Source organism: Triturus cristatus, chromosome 6 (assembly GCF_964204655.1).
Source record: "Triturus cristatus chromosome 6, aTriCri1.1, whole genome shotgun sequence".
NCBI lineage: Eukaryota > Metazoa > Chordata > Amphibia > Caudata > Salamandridae > Triturus > Triturus cristatus.
The window spans coordinates 756,010,293-756,026,047 of NC_140589.1; positions in this window are offsets into that span (position 1 = coordinate 756,010,293).

The window sequence follows — 15,755 nt, forward strand, 5'->3', positions numbered from 1 at the left end:
GAGAAAGACTACAAAGACTTTATTTCAACTTGTGCTTAAAAGATCTCCAAGGGCTTGTGCTGAGCTTGCCCCGTGAACGAAGTCCCAGGACCAGTGGACTTCACCCCCAGCTCCCCAGAGTCTTTTGGAACTGCCTGCTGCTGTTGTTGTGCATTCTGAGGGACTGCGTGTCGCAAGGAGCTGTAAGCGCAACTCGAGAAGGAGAAGTGTGCCGCTGTCGGAGCTGTTGTCGTCGCATCTCGCAAAGGGTGTCACCGCTGCAGCATCGCATCGAGCGGAAGCGTCTCGCATCATTCCGGAAGTGTCTCGCAACGCCAAAGAAGCGTGTCGCCATCGCAGCCATCGGAGCTGACGCATTGCACCGCATCAAGAGAAGAATCTCGCATCGAGGAAGAAGCGTGTCGACATCGCAGCCATCGTAGTTGTCGCATTGCACCGCATCAAGAAAAGCGCCTCGCATCCACAGAGAAGCGTGCCGCCGTCGGAGCTGCTGTCGTCGCATCGCGTAAAGGGGTGATGCCGCTGCAGCATCGCATCGAGCGGAAGCGTCTCGCAAACGTCGGAGAAGAGTGCCACTGCCAAGGCCGCTGTCGTCGCATCGCGTAAAGGGGTGACGCCGCTGCAGCCGAAGCATCGAGTCGAATCTTCTCGCAACATCGGAGAAGCGTAATGCATCTGGAAGATCTTCACGTCTTTATTTATTTGCACCAAAAACTTAATCGCATCAGCATCGTTGCAACACTTTCGTTGCCCTGCGTGTCGCATCTAAGGTACATTGACTTAAAGTGTCGCATTTATGAACTTAAGAGAACTAAGCAAACTTCTACCATCTAAAGTAACAGTATTGTGTATTTTTGTCGTTTAATGGTCTTGTGGTAACTCTATATAAAGAATCCTTATTTTTAATATAAAAAACTGTGTAACGCTCAGAGATAAGCCTTGTCTGCTCGCGCCAAGCAACCTAGAGGGTGAGCAAGGGTTATTTTAGGAGTGTAACCCCTTACCCTGACAAGAGGAAAGGTTCCCTGCTTGTCACAAGTACCTACCTGTGCCAACCAGAGAACCCGGATTGTAACAATCAGTATGAGTTCATCCATGTACCAACTGGTCTGGGGTCTAGATCTTGTTGTATTGCTGTGTTTGAACAGGGCCAAGGAGTTGGCACAGGTGGTGATCAATTGTTTGAGTTCTTGATGGCTTTGTGGAGGCTGTTGCTGTGTTTGGGTCACTGGGATTTGAGAGTGGTGTTCCAGTTCTTGTCAGTAAAGTTGCTCCAGTTTTGGCATGCTGGTCTGGGAGTGAAGTGTGTGCAGTGGACAGGGACGTGGATGCTGAACTTGACAATGGCATTGTCTGTCCAAAAGACTGGCTTCGGCTCGTTGACTTGGATGTTGTCAAAGTTGGTGAAAATAGGATCCAGGAGGTGTCACGTCACATGCATATGCTCCTTTACTCATCCAAGCTTCCAAGGCCTTCAATGAGTGCTTTTGAGTTGGAATGGTGTGTTCTTCCAGATGAAAGTTCAGGTAGTTCACTTCAGGAAGCATTCCTGCCATCACCTTTGTGTGTTTGATGTTCTGCCGTAAGTGGCAAGGGTATGCCCAGATGTGGGTCCCGTGCTCACTATCCCACTGGAACCGGGCAATACACGATTGATGAGCCCTATTAAGGGTGAAACTGGTCTTGGGTTGCTTGTGTCCGAGTTCGGGGAGTATCTCGCTTGACAGTTCAAGCTAACTTCTCCCACTGGAGCCGAGTCAAGGCTGATATGAATATGGTGGGGTTCAAACTAAGGTGTCCTGGTGGGCAAATCAACAATTCGTTGGAAAGATAACCGGAGCGATTGCAAGTGATTGTACTTATTGCAAGCATTCTTCTGGCCAAGGGTCCTTAGTGACACCAATGATATTGAAGTTTCTATAGCACCTTGTTTGTTAGGAAAGGTAAACCATGTATAATAGCTCGATCTCTTTCACTGGTTTGCCAATTCATCCATGTACAAGCACTAAAACTAGTTCAATCCAAATTCCCAAAATGTTCGGATTTTACCATTTCAATTACACGTTGTGATTTCAAGATGAATTGTCGTGGATTTTCCTTTTTCTTTTCAGCATTTTCTTGTCTTGTTAATGCATCTGCTTTGCAATTCAGGAGCCCAAGTCAAAGCGTCACTATAAAATCGAATAATGTGAAGAACAGCATCCATCTCAGCTGCATTGGGGACAGTAAATAAGCAGAGAGCATGAATTAATAATTTCAATGGTCTTTTAAACAGTCCCATTGTGTTTAGCTCCTGAAAGGAAATGGTGCCATTCCCTGAAAGAATCTCTAATGGCTAAAAGTTATTTCTCAGCCACAGTGTAGGTAATGTCTGCTGAATTCTATTTACCTTACATAGAGGCACCTAGAGTAAGTTTTCCATTTTCTAATGTCTTTGCTATAGGATGGCTCATGCTGCAATGTGAGAAACGTCTGCTTGTGCAAAGAACATTCATCAAGATTGGGATGAGCTAACTTCAGGTGTGGTAGTAAATGCATTCTTGAGGAGATCAAACCCATCTTCAGCTCTCTTCGACCAAACAAGGGTTAGATTTTTTTCGAAGCATAAGGGTTATTGATGCAATATATAAGCATAATAGGAGGGGTTAAGAGTACTCTGAGAAATGCTACATTAGTGGCATGGAAATCACTTTTTGTGATCTTACAGTAGAAAAATAAATAGCCAAAATAACTTTAAAAATGTGCTGAACGTGACTGCTTTCATCTTTAGGTGATCACAAATTCATCCAGAAACTCACATAGGACCTCATTAATGAAATCCCGGAATGCTGATGGGCGATTGCATAGCCCAAATGGCATTACACAGTATTGAAACAGACAATACCGGGCCTTAAATGTAGTATTTCATTTGTCCCCTTGTTTCACCCCTTCCAAGTGGTAAGTGCCCCTATGATCAAGTTTTGTGTAAATGGTGACTTCCTTCACCCCATATAACACCGACCAAATGGTGCTTATTTTTCTTGGATTCAGTAGAGAAGGTCATATAATCAGTGTATATGCTAAGCTTGCCGCTTGCCTGAGGGCCAAAAACCTAAGGAGGCACTGTGGCCTAATAAAAACAAATGAAAAGGTATTTATCAAGGTAAAATCGAGGGTGAATATTCTATAATTTGGTAAGCTCATACATTCTACATTTTGGGATTCATGTCCCAGGTATCAGATTCATCTGACAGTCATACTGTATATGAGGGAGCAAAATCTCAGCTTTCTTATCATTAAAAACATATTAGAAAAGTCAGCATATACTTTGGTTAATGTGACTTCTTTTCTGCTTCCATACAATTACATGACATTGAATAACATTGAACTAATGTTTGTAGTTGAGTTTCCACTGTAATGTCATTTTGACCAAAGCAATTTTTAAGGCAGGAAACTGAAATGTAATAGTGTGTGAGGTCCAGTCGATGTTTGGGTTATGGGTTCTTAACCATGGCATTTCCAAGATGAAGCTATATAGTGGCTCATCTATTTTGGCAAATACAATATGTTCATGCTTCTTTTCCCAGAAGTGACTGGTTCAGTTTTTTTTTTGGTCTCCACACAGATTTTATATGTAGTAATCAAGTCCACACTGGTAGGTATGATTCAGATGATTTATTCAGGTTAGTTACAGGATCAGGTATACAGCCAGTGTAGAGCCAGAGTTAAGCCAGTGAAGAGCCAGAGAAGAGCCCTTAAAGAGCCCCACCAGGAGCAGCCAGCCAGGCGCTCAGCCCATCTCCAACTGTGTGTTTCACAGATCAACATTCCACATGACATCATCACCCAGTGTTCCACTGATGGAGAAGTAAATAGGAAGAAACACACTGTACCAAGATATAACATATCCTCCTTCCTTCCAAACAAATAACCAAACAAAGAAATAAAGAATCAGATAAAGAGCTCAGAAGAACCAAACTAAATAGAAGGATACAAGGGCGAACAGAGCGAAGGTAGAAAAAGAGAAAACAAGCAAAGTTCTTAAGGAAACAGAAAACAAGCAAAGGTCTTAAAGAAACAAATAACATAACTTGTTTCCCATCCTCCTTTCTACAAATGAGAAAAAAAAAAACGTCAATGAGTACTCCCTCTGCACTTCAACTGGCCAGGTGGGTGTGCGAGAGAGCAATCACATCAGTAAGAACAAGATGACAGAGAAGACGAAAAATGCGTAAGATTAATCATGCTTCCCTGTGATATAATTAAAGATAACAAAACATTTTTTAACAGCACTGGGTAAAACAACAGAGAAAGATCTTAGCACCCAGTGAACATCAAGTTAAAGCACAAGGCGACTTACATTAACAGTAAAATGAAGCGCAGGGCGGCTTACACACACAAGAAAAAAAACATGAAACACAGAGCGACTTATACATACATAACATGAAGCGCAGGGCGGCTTATACTAACATGAAGCGCAGGGCGACTTATACAAAACAATAACGTGAGGCGCAGGGCGGCTTACACACAAAACGCAAAACACATGAAGCGCAGGGCGGCTTATACATAGATATAACGTGAGGCGCAGGGCGGCTTATACACAGATACACGGGTGAGGCGCAGGGCGACTTATACACAACTATAACGTGAGGCGCAGGGCGGCTTACACACATCACACAGAAGTGGGGAAACCACCCACCAAGACCAAAACCACCCTCATGTAAGGGATTACCTGTGATGTCCACCCACCATGAGACAAGGACGTCCCAACCATAAACAGCATAAAACTGTGGAATCACGACATACAATTACTGTAAATGTTACAATTAGTGTAGCCCTTGTATATAAGTTAAAGCTTGTTAAACAGAAAATTTAAAGAATTTGTCATTATAAATACCAAAGACAGTAAAGCCATCATCAAGATGTTGTAAATGTAGACCTTCACTGAGCATGAGTGCTTAAATAAGTATACAGTATGCATGTCTCCAGCGTTATTTTCCCCTTGGCTCATCATACAGCATGAGCCATACCGGACACCCCACCTGCTGGATTCTGGAACAGCATCCAAAAAGTTAACAGTGGAATGTACCTTTACTTCGCTGGAGAAAACTTATGCCCCACAGTCTTGAAAAAGAGAACTCTGTCGCAACATGCATAGAGAAGGGATGTCTCTTTACAACTCCAAAAGAATCCCTCTTAGACGAATCTTCAACTTACTCGTGACAGAGGAACACCACACCGTTACCAAGGAAACAATACAAGGACCAGCACTGAAATGGAGATTAAGCCACTGCACAATCCATCACCGTCAAAGCAGCCTTGAAAACCCTAAAATCGCGTAGTCTCCAACCACCATCCGGCCATGTTGAACTTTATTGCGAGAGGAAAAAAACAAAAAAAACGTGGTTGGCAAAGAACAATGCTATCTTCGTGACATCAGCGCTTCTATGAGAGACAAAACTGCAGTCTCCAAACACAAGATGGCGGCACGTCGATCACGTTGCGCCGGGTGGCTCCCGGCATGCAGGTGCTCCCCAACATCACTGAAGAAAGACAACACGTCACAGAGGCTCCGTGGACGGCAGCATAAAATAGGTAAGTGCGCACGCTGGAAAATGCTCGCGCTAGCATTTTGAAATGCCACGAGGCCGTTAAACAGTCGATGTCTCTGAAGAGACCAACACAAAAAATTTCCAACAATGCCCCACACGCAATGTTCAAAATTAAAGTGAAAAACAAAGGCACACACGAAAAAGACATATGCCGAAAAGAATGTCTCACCTCTCCTTGCCCCAGCTGAGACCCGTCTTGTAACCTGACCTCACACTCTTCCAACCACCGCCACAGATGGGAATGAGGGAGTCGGTGTGGTGAATGTCTAATCTAACGCAATTATCAGGCATACTCTCAACTTGTAGGTACACTCTGCGCAGCGTCAATTAGGTGCTTTGAAGAAGTCCCAAGCGATATTGAAGTTGTGAGGCACTTGTAGAGAAGAGATTAGCACAGAAGTACTTCACTGGAGACACAAACGCCGGCAGTCACTAGTTACCTTGTTACTTAATAAGCTGAAGGAACAGTTTGCAGTGACTTGAACTGGCATTAAAACAAGTTGTAGATGTAGGTAGGCTTACCCTGAAGGCACAGCACAAGAACAAAACGTAGAAAAATGTCAGGCTTACCCTCTCTTGAGGGCACAGCACAGGCTTGACACTTGACAAAAGCGTTGGGCTTACCCTCTCTTGAGGGCACAGCAGAGGACAGGCTTACCCTGACCTGAGGGCACAGCAGAGCACAGGCTTACCCTCACCTGAGGGCACAGCAGAGCACAGGCTTACCCTCCCTTGAGGGCACAGCACCTGACACAAGCTTTGAAGAATGTCAGGCTAAATCTGCAACTAAACAGACGCTGTAGGTACAGCAAACAGAGACTTGAGCTGCAGTAGAGTCCGGAACTGGCACTGTAGAGTTGAGGGCGACCAATGTAGAGGTCACCGGTGGGGATGATGTGTGCCAGAAGTTGAGTTAACGCAGCTGTAGTTACAAGAGTTGCTTTTATCTTGAGAGTAGGTACTCCAGATGTCCTCAGAGGTAGCAGAAGCAGGTTCTTAGTTTCAATTCGTCGCCAAAAATATGTAGTAATCAAGTCCACACTGGTAGGTATGATTCAGATGATTTATTCAGGTTAGTTACAGGATCCGGTATACAGCCAGTGTAGAGCCAGAGTTAAGCCAGTGAAGAGCCAGAGAAGAGCCCTTAAAGAGCCCCACCAGGAGCAGCCAGCCAGGCGCTCAGCCCATCTCCAACTGTGTGTTTCACAGATCAACATTCCACTTGACATCATCACCCAGTGTTCCACTGATGGAGAAGTAAATAGGAAGAAACACACTGTACCAAGATATAACAAATATGTTCATGCTTCTTTTCCCAGACGTGACTGGTTCAGTTTTTTTTTGGTCTCCACACAGATTTTTGAACAACTTATTATTTCTCTGTAGGCATTTGAGCTAATCAGTTTTCTGACCCAACTCATGGATGGTAGTCACAGCTACCCTTTTTTCTTGATTTTCTGAATTCTTGTTTTTAGGTTTGGCAAGACATTCCTTCTCGAAATACCTTTTCGGCACAGTAGAGGCATAAACCATTCAGTCTTTTAGAATCTTTCCCTTCTTTTGTGAGTGGTGCCCCAATATTCCCTATTTCCATCGGTTCTAACTTAGCGTCTCCAATAGGACGTGAGAGTTTAACTTGTTCCTCTCTATCCGTACATGTAAAAGATGTGTCACTTTTCTTCTGATCTCCTCAACTTTCAAAGTCTTTGGTCTAACCTCAAGGTAAAGCTTATGAGATCAGTACATGTGGTGGGTTGTGGATCAATTTGGACAATACCATTTATTACATCATCTTTCATGCCTTAATAGAAGAGAGCTGCTCTCTTCCTCTCAGGCCATGTGATTTCAGCCACTAGTAAATTAACCTGAGGCAGATAAGTCAATAGCTCCATATTACCTTGATGCAGCTCTAATAATTTCTTGTCAGCTGACAGAGATGCGGCGTGTCCATCATACACTTTCTTAATTTCAGTCTTAAACCTATCCCAGTTATACAATAAGGAGCTATCCTGTTCAACTAACTGGGATTCAGATTAAGCTGCATTGCCACCCAATTAGAATATAAGGCAAACCACCACATGCTGTGAATCTCGAAAGGCAGTGGGACAAAAAGTAAAATGGAGCTGAGTCTAGTTAAAAAATGGGTGCACTTTGCAGACATCCTCTATAAATATCCCTGGGCAGCTCACATTACTACTAGGAGCACTGTTAGTGGTCTTTTGGCCTGCAGATTCGAGACCACCTCTGATCCGGCATATTGAAATATTCCTGGTTAAATCGGGATCCCACTCTTCCAGGTGAGAAACTCTAGCAGGTAAAGCTGCCGTTTCAGATGGAGATGTCCCTTAAACCTGCTGGGCAGTCACTTTGACCTTAAGGACTCCATCAAGAAAAGCCTTGTATAGGTTGACTCCCTCAGGAGGAAATACATTTGTAGGCACAATATTTTTGAATCCAAAACTGTGCACAGCAGTGGAACAATTCTCAACTGAGACAGCCTCCTGGCAACACCTACTCCAATCTCAACAGGATGAATAGAGTATTGATGTGACCAGAAGTGAAGCAATATAGGAGTAGAGCAGTAGGCAGGGAGATCTGAAATGATAAAAAGAGACTGCATGAGTGTTCTACTCTAGGATGTTGAACAGAGCTTCCATAATATCAAGATAACTGTGAATCCTTTAGATTTAGAACTCCTAACCTCCCCTGCCAGGTATTTTGAGGAGAGAGAAAGTTCTCGAAATTGCCTGAATAATTTCTCTTTCTAGCCTGAAGCAGCTGTTATCACACAAAAACACGAATAAGCAATTATGGCATTTATTTAACTTGCAATTCCATTCAATACAACAAATATATTCTTTATATGAATCATAATAACATTAGCATACCTAAGTATTTTCAGGAACATCGTGTCTTTTGTTAGTGAAATTATCTTTTCATCTCGAAAGAGTGAGTGTTAGTAGGCACGCTCTTCTGCAATACAACTGTTAATATCTTTCTAGTGGACGTTTTTCAACTTGGTCAAAAAATAAATAAAGGTGGGCGGGCCACTTAAGGCTTAAGTGGAATCTTAGGCAAATCATTTATTTTACAAAGCAATAGGAGAGCCCCTTCCACTATGTGAGTTCAGGATGTGCGCTGCACAAAATAATCTGGTGTATTAAGATGAAAACTTCTGTATGTTAAAGAAATACCTTTTTTTTATTTGTAAAGTGACTATCATATTTCCACATAATGTTTGTTCATGGATTTCTGTTTTAAGAGCTCGGCTCCTCTATGGGGTCTTAGAGCCGGGCCAGACCCTTGGCTCGGCTCTTACTGTTTAATTTATTGGCTCTCCTACCTCTACAAATTAAGTCCAACTATGTGTACATATTCAGATTGTACAAGTTCTGATAAAATGTTGTCTCTCATCAGCAATAAAACCGACAGTATCACATGTACTCGAAGCCTTTTTGAAACAACAGGCCTCGTGTGCTGAAAATTCGCCTGTAATTATCTCAGTTTTACATAAAACAAAGTCAATACAAACTTCATTGCAAACAAGCACAGAAAAATCCTATTTGCTCAACTGTACTTGAACAGCTGCTGCACAATTGCAATAGGAAATACAATCAAAATATCCTTTCGTATGGAAAAACACCCACTCCTACCGCCCTTTTCAATGTTTGCACGGCAGAGTTCAAGTCCAGGGGCGTAGCTTCAGTGGGGACGGGGGCAGGAGTGTTACCCCACCCATCCCCCCAATAATCATATTTTATGGTAAACAGTTGGATACAGGTGCTTTCAGTGGGGTATGGTGAGGTGTCTGTTAGGTTTCAGAAGGAACTTTTGCATAAATACAGACAAAAACGCGCACACACTCACTCCCTCTCTGCGTTGAAAGTCTTCGAATATGTTGGTTATTTTACAAAATCTTGCTTTTCTCTCACTTAATACACCTACCAATCTGCATTCGTCTCCCTTTCCTCTGCCCAGCTTATTGTACAATGTAGTTTAACATTATATGTCAGTGTGATTGTTGGAAATTCCGAAACTCGCACCCTCTCCAATCTTACTTACCAAGCTACGCTCCTCTTCAAGACTTCACCTTTTCGATGCGATGGAGTCTTCAGTGTAGTAGTTGGCAAGACTTCAGTAGTCTCAGACTTCCAATTTTGTGCACGTTCGGTTTTTCATGGCTGTTTTTTAAGCAAGGAGCCACCCAATATGACCTTCGTATTATGGCACCCGCGAGATGTAGTTCTTTTATACTCTCCATACCAGTAAAAATAGCGTAACCTTGCACAGTGGCACTATACATTTTCACCTTCAGTATGTACAAGATGCCAAAAGCCACCTAAGTCTCTTTGGCCCAGATGCACGAACCAATCTGTAATAGGCGAATCGCTATTTCAAGACATTAATAAATGCAAAATAGCCTTTTAGTATGTATGAAAGACGTGTGCATCATCACAAAATGCAATTCCCACCCAGTAGAGATCGCATTTTGTGATTTGCAAAATAGAAAATCGCAAGTAAAGATTTCCTATTTGCAAATTGGTAATCGCATGTGCATAGCATTTACTAATTGTTACCAGTCGCAAAATGGGCATTTAGGAAATGCTCTTACCATTGATTCGGATCTGATGGTAACCAGGTGCAAACTTCAGAAAGGAACCCAAAATACATTGAATATGATCACCTACTGTCTAAACATTAAGGGGCGGGATGTCAGATGTTTGACATATATATGAAGATTTCACCGAGAACCTCATAGGTATTCCAGGTGACTGAAGAGTGATCACCTGTAAGGAGCATTTATCTACATTTACAGACTCATCGGAGATGGGCATGCTCCTCATCATGGTCTGAAATTTGTGTGGGATGCTTCCCCAATGTAGAGTTTAAAAAAAAAAAAAAATTCTTTACATAAATCTTGGCGTCTAGGTTTATTAACGATAATGGGCGGTACGAGTCTGGCTGGGTTGGGTCTTTATCTGGCTTGAGCAGGGTAATTATTGTGGCCTCTCGCAGGGTCTGTGGTAACAGTCCAGTTTCTTGAGCTTCCTGGTAAACCTGCAAAAGTCGTGGTGCAAGAATATCCACATATTCCTTATAAAAGGCAGCAGTGAATCCATCTGCTCCTGGGGCCTTGTCTGCCGGCATGCTATTTATTACTTGTCTTATATCATCTGCTGTAAAAGGCAGCTCCATATATATTCGGTGCCAGCGGTTAAACCATACTAGTGCTATCGTATCCAGGTATTCTGTTATATCGGACTCCGATGGGTCTGTCTGGGAGGTGTGTAGAGTCTTGTGAAATTGTGTCATAGTTCGTAATATTTCTGGTGGTGTGCGTGAAGGCGGTGCATTTTGATTTTGGAGTTCAGTGATATATGCCGAGCCCCTCGGCGTGCGTAGGAGGCCTGCTAGTGTTTTCCCTGGCCTGTCTCCCTCCCCAAATCTGCGTGCTCGTGTGTATTTATGCATATACTTAGTCTCCCTGTCTGCCTCTTCCTGAAATGCTATTAGTTTGCTTCTAATGTGAGCTAACGTGATAGGAGAGGGGGTGGTGCAATATTTGCACTCTAGATCGCTAATCTCTCCCTCCAAACGTGCAATCGTGTTACGTATATCTCGAAGCACTCCTGTCATCAATGCTATGCATTCTCCTGAGGTTACCACTTTAAAGGCCTCCCAGAGGGTCCCCGGAGCGTCCACCGTGCCTTCGTTTATTTCAAAATAGTTTGTGATTTTGTTACGGAGTTCTTCTCTGAATACCTGATCTAATAAAGCACCTGATGGGAATCTCCAGCATAAAGGCTTAATATATGGTTTGAGTACATTTAGTTCAAGTTGTACAGGTGCATGATCCGAAAATGTACATGGATGGTGTACTACGTTGGCGACCCAAGCATGTAAATCTTTTTTGGTGAGCCAATAGTCCAGTCTGGACCATGCGTTTCGATGTTGTGTCATGCAAGTCCCCTCCCTGTCAGTCGGGTGTAATGCCCTCCAGGAATCAATTAGCTGTAGTTCTTCAATGATATCTTTGAGCATGGAAGCTGCCTGTGGATGGTGCATTTTGGAAGCTCCTATTCTGTCTGTTTCTATAGAGAGGACCACATTGAAATCACCCCCCCACAGTATTGCTGCATCCCCTAGTGTTTGGATCTCCCGCCAGATTTGCTGAAAGAATTCGGGGCAGTCTGAATTGGGACCGTATGTATTAACAATTACTATCGGGCTATTATATAGTTCTCCTTTTATCAGAACGTACCTACCTTCCTTATCTGTTATTGTTTGGTGTGTCTTCCAATGAAGGCCTTTGCGAATTAATACTGCTACCCCCCCCCCCCGGGAGTAACTTGAGTAGCCGGTGCTGAATATCTCTCCCCACCTGTTGATTTTTAATGTGGCCGCCAAATTGCTTTTCGGTGTGTGTCTTGAATTAGGCAAATATCCACTGCATGCCTGGTGAGGTAGAAGTGCACCAATCTGGTTTTTATACGGTCATTCAACCTCCGTATGTTCCAGGTAAGGCACTTAAGTGCTGTCATTGCGTTGCTACACATTGTGGAGTACGTTGCATGAGGGTATCAGCCTTGCGTCTGGTCTGTTACTCTGCATGTCTGTGGTGTATGGTATAACCTGTAGTTCTGGCCATCTATTACTGTCGAGCTTTGTGAGCATGTGTGTGTGTGCGATATCCTCACCCTTGTACATACTTCAAGAGCGGTCAACGGCGGAAACATATAACATGTAACTCCCTTCCCCTTCCCCCCTTCCCCCCTCCCACACCAACCCCCCAATTAGGTTGTGTTCTCCCCTTCGTCCCCCAGATAACTTCAACAGATCTCCTGAACCTCTGGAGTTTTTGGGAATCATCCCTCGGGGATGTGTGGGGTCGCCGGCAAACACCCTTGCCAGGGTCCACAGGGTGGCCGAGCCCTTGATGTAGGACTTGGGGTCTAAGTTCACATTGGACTCTGTACCTCATCATTCATGTGGCCTCGTAATTGACTACCCCAGTTTCACGGCTCTCAGCTCATCAATTTGTCTCTGCCTTAGTGAATCCAGAGTTTGTTATCTGTTTCAAAATGTAAATCACGTAACGGCCCACTTACCTGCGTGTTCATGAGACCATGCTGATTGTCTTGTACTCAGTCATTGTCGCTGAGGTTGTTCTCTGTACGATCATCTGTGTCTGAGGTTCACTGCTTCTGGTCTTCGCTATCTGTTTAGCATATTTCAAAGCTGCCTTTGCATCCGTGCAGAAGGTGGGTCGTCCACGGCCATGAATTTTAAGTTTGGCGGGGTAGATCAGGGCGTATTTGGTACCAAGCTGTTGGAGTATCTTTTTGGCCGGAAGGAATTCCCTGCGGGCAGCCTGCACTTGTAATGTAAAGTCTGGATATAATGACACTCCATTGCCCTGATGTTGGAGGGAGCCCAGTTCCCTGGCTAGTCGTAAAATTGTGTCCAGATCACGATAATTTAAAACTTGTGCCAAGATTGGTCGTGCTGGTGCACCTGGCGGAGGTTTAGGGCCCAGAGTACGGTGTGCTCTTTCGATTAGAAACATTTTGGAAAGCTCTGACCCAAACAGCTGATTGAACATAGTCTCTATGTATTTCTCCATATTTGGTATATCCATTGATTCAGGAATTCCCGTAATGCGTATATTGTTCCTACGCGATCTGGCCTCTAAATCTTCGTTCTTAGTTTTGATGAGGTTTAGTACCGCGTACATTTGCAGCATTTTGTCGTGTGCCTCCGTTTGGCTGTCCTCTGCTTCCGAGACTCGCCTCTAAAGGGTGTCCAGACGATTTTCATGCTTGTCTACTCGCTGTGTTATTCTGTCCATGCGCTCAGCTAGGGTGTCTATTTTAGATTCTATCTCTTGTATACTTGTTTTTAGGTCTTTAAACATGGCGCGGACGTCTTCATCTGGTACTGGGCCAGCAGCTGTGTCTTCCGCATTTTCCGGCGCGATGTTGTCTCCTTCGGGTTCTTTGCTCAGTTTTTTTTCAAAGCTAAGCCGACGTTGTCGAGTATCTGTTTTCCCCATTGTCTCTCTTGGTAGAAATGGACCGCTTGGAAGAGTTTCCGCCAGTCTTCCCACTTGTCACCTACTCTCTGCGCCGGTGTTATCCACGATCTTTGCTGGTAATGGCCTGGCTCGTTACACCCCACACACACGTCTACCAGTCTAGTGGTGCTCCTCTTAGTTCCGCCCCGAGTGTGAACTATGGCCACGATCACGCTGGAAGCATCTGGCGGTCTCCAAATCTGCTTGGATGAATCTTAGCCTTGAACACACCTCCTGTGCACAGATACCTGGTCCCCACTTCAAATGCTCTTGCAGTGCATTTCTGTTTCCGACCTCGCCCCCCACACGGCTAGCCGCAGCGTGCCTTTGACCATGTTGTGCTGTTCTGCGTATGTGAGGCCTTCAAATTGCAGCAGCCTTTGTTTATGTCAACTCACCAATACCAGTGTCACTGCCCAGCCCAGTTTAGTGTGGCGTTGCTGCTTGTGTGGCCCGATATGCAGTATCGTGGATGGTTCCTCTGTTATATACCAGATGTAGCAGCTTCCCCAATTGGCCCACTGCAATCTTTCGACGCTGCGCAACTGTCTGACAAGATGGCGGCTTGTCTGCCACCTAGCTGCTCTCTTCGGTTTTTCTCCTCTCGTGCTCTTTGGGCGGCCTTACTCCGATCAGTCTAGGCCCATTTAGCACCGCGTCTGCACATCTCTCTACTGGACGTTTGTTTCGCCGGGGATCACAAGTGAAAGGTTCGGCATCTTGGAGCGCATCTCCCCTTCCACGTAACCCAGCTGCCGTCGGTGACGTTTATTACATCGCTGCTGCCGGCTTCGGTAGTACCCGGGATCTGGGAAGCTGGTATGTATTATATCCCCTAAAAGATGGCAGATTGCTGGAATGTGAGGCAGCCACCCCCCTGAGTTCCCTACTTCCTGCTCTGTCTGTCCGTACGATGCTCTGCGGCAGCCCCCGTGCTTAATGTAGAGCACTCACCTCTATTTTCTGAGCAGATGACTGTCCGTTGCTGTCGTATGAGTGTGGGCTGCAGTTATCAACACGCAATGCACCGCGCCTCCTCGGCGAACACCGCTGTTGGTTCCCGGCACCTTCTGCTGCCTCCGTGGGCCAGGTGCCTACTTGAGTCCCCGGCTTCTACCTCACAGCCACGTGATCAGGCCACTTTCGGGCCTGGGCCACGTTTTCGCTATCAGTGCCGCTTCTGAGGCTCACAGGACTTGGTCACCTTATCGCTGGTCCTTTGCTCGGTTCTTCTCGGGTTTCCGAGTGATTGTGGCAAATTTCCCCCGTCTTGTGCACGGATAAGTGACGAATTTTGGACTCAGCCGGCGGAGCCGCTTTACAGTGCAGCCATCTCGCTGCTCAGCGAAGCCATGCACCCTCCCCAATGTATAGTTGGCATACCCGCAACCACTTCCTGTGCGAAGGATGTCTACAGCAACTGACACAATGATAACTAATTTTGTATCGAATATATGCAGAAAGCATGATCTATTAGGGTACTACCAAAGAGCATTCTTTCAACTGAAATGGCCATTAAAATTGGCATCCGACATGCAGTTTTACTGCAAAACATATATGGAATTTATACACTATAAAGCATCTTGGTTTATTTTTGTCCTGTTGAAATCGGTTTCCATCACACTTCTGAATTATAAAAAAAGCTCCCCATGCCCCATCAAGACTGCCACTTGGTTCACATTATAGATGTCCCTCACCATGCAGATAGAGGAAGGACACATACACAGCCTTCAGGATGCTTAAAGAATAAGCAGCATTTTGTCAGAAGACCTTCTACGACATATGACTTTTGTCTTTGAATGAACAGCAAATGCAACAAGATAAATTCAAAATGAAAGGCCTCATTCTCCTCCAGACCTCCTGCAAGGTGTTTTTTTGGGCGGTGCTGCAGCACCTCCCATACCCCAACTTCCAACGCCCCTGTAATGCATCTTTGTTGACAGAAATATCGCCTCTGCCTATGCTGTTAAAATCTCAGAAATTGGAACCAATTACAACTTTTCCTGACATTGTAGAGGAAAGATGAAAGTGTCTGACATTTTAAAATGGTTAGTTTAAAGGTGGCGGGGCCTGCACCAACATGAAAAGTC